This window comes from Lucilia cuprina, chromosome 6 (genome assembly GCF_022045245.1).
Source record: "Lucilia cuprina isolate Lc7/37 chromosome 6, ASM2204524v1, whole genome shotgun sequence".
Taxonomy (NCBI): domain Eukaryota; kingdom Metazoa; phylum Arthropoda; class Insecta; order Diptera; family Calliphoridae; genus Lucilia; species Lucilia cuprina.
Window position 1 is genome coordinate 43,669,355 of NC_060954.1, and position 6,645 is coordinate 43,675,999.

A 6,645-nucleotide genomic window follows, 5' to 3' on the forward strand; every position below is an offset into this window, starting at 1 on the left:
AACTTTCCACGGACCGAAGTGTAATTTTAGATAAGTTAACCTTGATGGAGTTGCCTCCAGTAGGTTAGTAGTTAGTGTTCTAGTCTGGTAGACCGGATATGGTGGGTTCGATTCCTACCGTGACACTGGCACAACAGGCCCGATAGAGGTGTATTTCTTCAGATTTGATGTGTATACATCCTCCTTTCAAACTACTAACTACTTACTTTCCAGAGAACTGTATAACTGTTTCTTAATTTGTCTAAAGTGCAATGATCATACTAACTATGCAGTCAATCCTATTAAACATATGGATATAATAGATATAATTCCCTATGAAGTATAAAGATCAGTCCCCCAACTTTATAAAAGGAGAAAGAAGTACCATTTTACTTTAAGATGGTGACTTGACTAATCCAAATAATATTAATTTTTTGTTATATAGACCTCGCATATCTGATTTAACTTTTTATATTCAAATACTAACAATATAGCAATTTTGAAAATTTCAGCTGTACAACCTTAACAATCTATTAACCCTGATTACTAAAACGTAACACTTTTTCATTCAAGTTATATTAAATTTAATATTTATCTACCTCTAACTCTTCCTACGGTTGATCCTCCCTCATTCGATATTAACAACAGGCGCCATATACAATATTTGTAGTTTCTATAGACTAAATCTGGCAGACAACAGCGAACGAAATCGAACAGCTGTCATATTAATTAATGGACATTTTAACCGTAGATTTCTTTTGTATTTATTTAAATAAAACTATACAAACGCGATAACAAAAAAATAAATAAATTCCATACTAAATCACTTTTAACTCTACTCTTTCGGTTTAAATGAAAAATGATCGTAAATAAAGAATGCAATCGTAAGAAACTCAAAAAAAAAATCATAATCAAATTACAATAACAACCATAGTAGAGAATGTAATGATCAAAAATTCATAATCACCACAAAGAGGTAAAATTCAAAAATAGAGAAGAAAAATCACAATTAAACAAGGTATTTACCTTTTTTATTATAAAATACCAGTGAAAAGGAAAATGAGAGCGTTTATGCTTTTTATACAATTCTTAAATGTTATAAAATAAAGTATAAATTTATGTTTATACTGATTAACTGGTCTATATATTTATAAAAGAATAACAAAAAAATATGCTTACAAGAGAGTATTTAAAATACTTTTAAAAGATAATGTTCAAGTGTTAGTATCTACTGTAAGTGTGTGTGTTTTTGTTGGTATGTTGTTTGGTAAGTTGGCTAGTTGGCATGAGAGAATGTGGGTAAGAAAATATGTTGGAATATCACGTACAAATAACTGGCTAAAATGTGTGTAATTTGATGACAGCAGCGGGTTTTTGAGGAGCTGGAAAAGGAAAGAGCAAAACAGCAATTGGTTTTCTTATTGCGTTTGTTTGCAGAAATGTCAAAGTGTTACTGAAGCGAGGGCCTTATAATGATGGTCGTTAGTAAGGGGAATAAGTAATTTATGATCATGCAGATAATTCGCTTTTAAATTCTGAGGACATGCTCTAAAAAATTGCTCTCAGATATCCATGATGGTTACACAATTGCGAACAAAATCTCAAATGAGCTAAAGAAACGTTGTTTCATGTTGAGTGTTTCCATTAAAGTCCACAACTTTAAAGCATAAACTTAGTGAATATCCATATACCAAAGTTGTGCTGCCGCAACGGGTAACCAAAATCGCAATATTGAAACAAATAAAGTTGAGATGTTGAATCTGATGATCGAAGTTGTGGTGCTTATATTGTTGATCTCCAAAACTGTACGAAAACCAAAATATCTCATCTTTGGCGCAGTGTCAAATCCAACTGCTGATCTAGGTCGTAGTGCAGATCGTAGTTGATGTGTCAATAGGTTTTCTTGTTGTGTTCGTTTGCAGAAATGGCAAAATGTTAATGAACTGAGGGCATTGGAATGATGGTCTTTAATTGGGGGAAGAAGTGATCTATGATCATGCAAATGAGCTAAAGAAACGTTTGTTCTTGTTGAACGTTTTAGGAGAGAAGAATTTGCGTTAAGATATTTTAATTAATGTCCATGGTAATATGGATATTTTAAATGCTGCATAGACCAATTAGTCCAAGAACTAAACTGCTAAAAGATACTAATGTTTTACAACTTCAAAGCATAAACTTAGTAAATATACATCAACCGAAGTTGTGCTGCTGCAACAGGTAACCAAAGTCGCAATATCGAAATAATTAAAGTTGATAAACGGAGTCGATATACCGAATCTAATGATCGAAGTTGCAGTGCTGATATTGTCGATCTCAGAAACTGTAACAGAACCGTTAGCGCAGCTGCGCAGTGTCAAATTCAACTGCTGATCTAAGTCGTAGTGCAGGTCATAGTTGATGTGTCAAAACTATCACCGAAGGTTATAGTGACGGAACTGATGATCAAAATGATCAAAATAATCTGCCATACGAATTATCCATGAATTAAATAGAAAATTTCTCCGATTTGCATTAAAGAACTTGAGTCACTCACAAAAATTTCCCACAACTTACATAAAATCAGAGAATATACCGAGAAAAAGACCTTAACTTACATTATTTTTATTAAAACCACAGTTGACAGATGAAAATAAATAAACATATGGCAGTATTTCCACAATAACATCTGTGACTGAATTTCAATTAAATGAAATTTAGTTTCTGAAATTGATGAGCTAAAAACGTATGATAGTATAAGTCTAACTCAGTTCCAGTTCAGTTCTAGTTCAGTTCTAATTCAGTTCTAGTTCCGTTCTAGTTCCGTTCTAGTTCAGTTCTAGTTCAGTTCTAGTTCAGTTCTAGTTCAGTTCTAGTTCAGTTCTAGTTCAGTTCTAGTTCAGTTCTAGTTCAGTTTTAGTTCAGTTCTAGTTCAGTTATAGTTCAGCTCTAGTTCAGTTCTAGTTCAGTTCTAGTTCAGTTCTAGTTCAGTTCTAGTTCAGTTCTAGTTCAGTTCTAGTTCAGTTCTAGTTCAGTTCTAGTTCAGTTCTAGTTCAGTTCTAGTTCAGTTCTAGTTCAGTTCTAGTTCAGTTCTAGTTCAGTTCTAGTTCTAGTTCTAGTTCAGTTCTAGTTCTAGAACATATGGCAGTATTTCCACAATAACATCTGTGACTGAATTTCAATTAAATGAAATTTAGTTTCTGAAATTGATGACCTAAAAACGTATGATAGTATAAGTCTAACTCAGTTCCAGTTCAGTTCTAGTTCAGTTCTAATTCAGTTCTAGTTCCGTTCTAGTTCCGTTCTAGTTCAGTTCTAGTTCAGTTCTAGTTCAGTTCTAGTTCAGTTCTAGTTCAGTTCTAGTTCAGTTCTAGTTCAGTTCTAGTTCAGTTCTAGTTCAGTTCTAGTTCAGTTCTAGTTCAGTTCTAGTTCAGTTCTAGTTCAGTTCTAGTTCAGTTCTAGTTCAGTTCTAGTTTAGTTCTATTTTAGTTCTAGTTCAGTTCCAGTTCAGTTCTAGTTCAGTTCTAGTTCAGTTCTAGTTCAGTTCTAGTTCAGTTCTAGTTCAGTTCTAGTTCAGTTCTAGTTCAGTTCTAGTTCAGTTCTAGTTCAGTTCAAGTTCATTTCTACTTCAGATCTAGTTTAGTTAATGAACTAGATATCTTACCAATGATTTCTGAATAAAATAATCATTGATTATTTCTGTTTTTGTAAAATCTCTTCTATTTTATTTATATTTGATATAAATTCTAAAATACTAAATTATATAGCTCCCATATAAAACGCGTGCCATAGGTAAGCCCTTGGCGGAAATTGAAAGACGATTCAGAAAAAGCCAGTATGTTAAATAAACTAGCTTGTAGTTTACTTGTTGCTCATTTATATTTTTATTTGTATTTTATATACATATATATTTTTTAATTTCATACTACTAAATACCTAAATTATACCTGAACAATTCGAACAGACAGCAAAATGTAAACGAGTTAAAATGAAACAACTATAGAGTCGCCAACAATTAACTCTTTTTGACAGCGAAAAAAATACTCATACGAATGAAAAAAGATATGAAACGAAAAACAAAACCTAACCAGGCTGATGAAATTACGTTGGATGACTATTTCACTCAGACTTAAGGTGAGTTAATTGCAGTAGACAGACGGACAGATAGACTGACACTCACACACACACACACACACTCGTGCATTTGATTTAATAAAATTATGATAAAATAAAGATTAAATTGAAAAAATACACTCGTCGCAGCAATTCTTAATAAATTATTTTTTATATAAATATTTATTTTATGTCATAAAACTCACCCAAGGGCTTTTTTTAATTAACACGTATATTTCTCTTTAGTTGAATTTGGAATGATCTGGTTCTTTAATCCTTAAATGGCGTGGGGAAAAGCTAGAATTTTTTTTAGTATTAATTTTTTTTAAAGGGATTTATGGTTAAATAAACACTATGAATATGGTTTTAATATTTCTTAAAAAAACTCAATTATTCACCTTTTACGTTTAATTTCTTTTTTGTTTTTTTATATTAGTAATTAATTTTTTATTTCTATTACTTTTTAAACCGTTTTTCGTTTTTAAACTATTTAAATAGCAAGATCGTTTCTTAAATTTATAAATTGTTTTTAAAGCGCTTTTAATCGTTACACGTTTTTAACACCTGTTGATGTTAAACTCAACTGAAGTCTTTGAAATTATTGTTTCGTCTAATAACCGTTTTGGTAAATGAGCTGCCTGAACTCTCCTTAGTAGGCCTCTTGTGAACCTAAAGTGTGGTGAATTTGTAAGAGTTCTCTCACCCTCTCATTTTTGCTCTATCGTTTAGTTATACACTCGCACATTCGCTGGAATTATTTACGCTTTTGTATTTAAGTCAGAGATGGTAAAGTCAGAGAGATCATTTTTTTGTATTGAAGGTCTCAAGATCTGATTATCGATCTAGCAAATTGGTTAATTTAGGACTCAATAAATATAGATCAGACAGTAATCTGTCCCATAGAACAGACTATAGTCTCGCCTATACCACAGTATAGTCTCGACTATAGAACAGACTATATATAGTCTCGACTATAAAACAGTCTATAGTCTTGACTAAAAAACAGTCAATAGTCTCGACTATAAAACAGTCTGTAGTCTCGACTATAGAACAGTCTATAGTCTCGACTATAGAACAGTCTATAGTCTCGACTATAGAACAGTCTATAGTCTCGACTGTAGAACAGTCTATAGTCTCGACTGTAGAACAGTCTATAGTCTCGACTGTAGAACAGTCTATAGTCTCGACTATAGAGTATTCTATAGTCTCGCCTATAGAGCAGTCTATTGTCTCGACTATAGAGCAGACTATGGTCTCGACTATAGAGCAGACTATGGTCTCGACTATAGAGCAGACTATTGTCTCGACTATAGAGCAGACTATGGTCTCGACTATAGAGCAGACTATAGTCTCGACTATAGAGCAGACTATAGTCTCGACTATAGAGCAGACTATAGTCTCGACTATAGAGCAGACTATAGTCTCGACTATAGAGCACACTATAGTCTCGACTATAGAGCACACTATAGTCTCGACTATAGAGCACACTATAGTCTCGACTATAGAGCACACTATAGTCTCGACTATAGAGAACACTATAGTCTCGACTATAGAGCACACTATAGCCTCGACTATAGGACTATAGTCTCGACTATAGAACAAACTATAGTCTCGACTATAGAACAGACTATAGTCTCGACTATCAGAATACAGTCTTGACTACAGTCTGTTCTATAGAACACACTACTATAGAACAGACTATATATATATATATATATATAGTCTTGACTATAGAACAGACTGTAGTCTCGACTATAGAACAGACTGTAGTCTCGACTATAGAACAAACTGTAGTCTTTACTATAGAACAGACTATAGTCGACTATAGAACAGACTATAGTCTTGACAGACTATAGTCTTGACTATAGAACAGACTATAGTCTCGACTATAGAACAGACTATAGTCCTGATTATAGAACCGACTATAGTCTCGACTGTAGAACAGACTATAGTCTCAACTATAGAACAGACTATAGTCTTGACAGACTATAGTCTTGACTATAGAACAGACTATAGTTTCGACTATAGAACAGACTATAGTCCTGATTATAGAACCGACTATAGTCTCGACTGTAGAACAGACTATAGTCTCAACTATAGAACAGACTATTGTCTCGACTATAGAACATATTATAGTCTCGACTATAGAACAGACTATAGTCTCGACTATAGAGCAGACTATAGTCTCAACTATAGAACAGACTATAGTCTCGACTATAGAACAGACTACAGTCTCAACTATAGAACTATAGAACATACTATAGTCTCGACTTTAGAACAAACAGATTTTTAAAAAGTATTTAATTTTCCATTCCTGATTCTTGTATATTATTTTGCATTTATCACATGCATATTCACATATTTTTTGCCGTTGTTGTAATTCATATTCAATATTCATTTGATCTCTTTGTTATTGCGAGTATTTAGAAAAAGTACAAATTGCAAATGAAATGAGTAAATTAAGTTTTATTGTTCCCCGTAGTATAATTGTGCATATGTCTGGTTATTTTGGGTTTTTTCTTTCTGCTCGCTTTGTTTGCCATTTTATTTGTGTTTGTCTCCCGTTGTTAATGTCTG

At 32.8% G+C, this 6,645-nt stretch overlaps 1 protein-coding gene across 1 annotated transcript in view; it reads right to left on the reverse strand.

The window, feature by feature from the left end:
- Positions 1–4,662, reverse strand: part of LOC111685291 — a 60,567-nt gene extending 55,905 nt beyond the window's left edge. Inside the window, exons 1-2 of the mRNA XM_023447545.2 lie at positions 4,467–4,662; positions 4,275–4,365 (exon numbers count right to left, since the gene is read on the reverse strand). The gene's annotated coding sequence lies outside the window, so the exon portion shown is untranslated. The remainder of the gene's footprint in view (positions 1–4,274; positions 4,366–4,466) is intronic.
- Between the last annotated feature and the right edge of the window lie 1,983 nt (positions 4,663–6,645).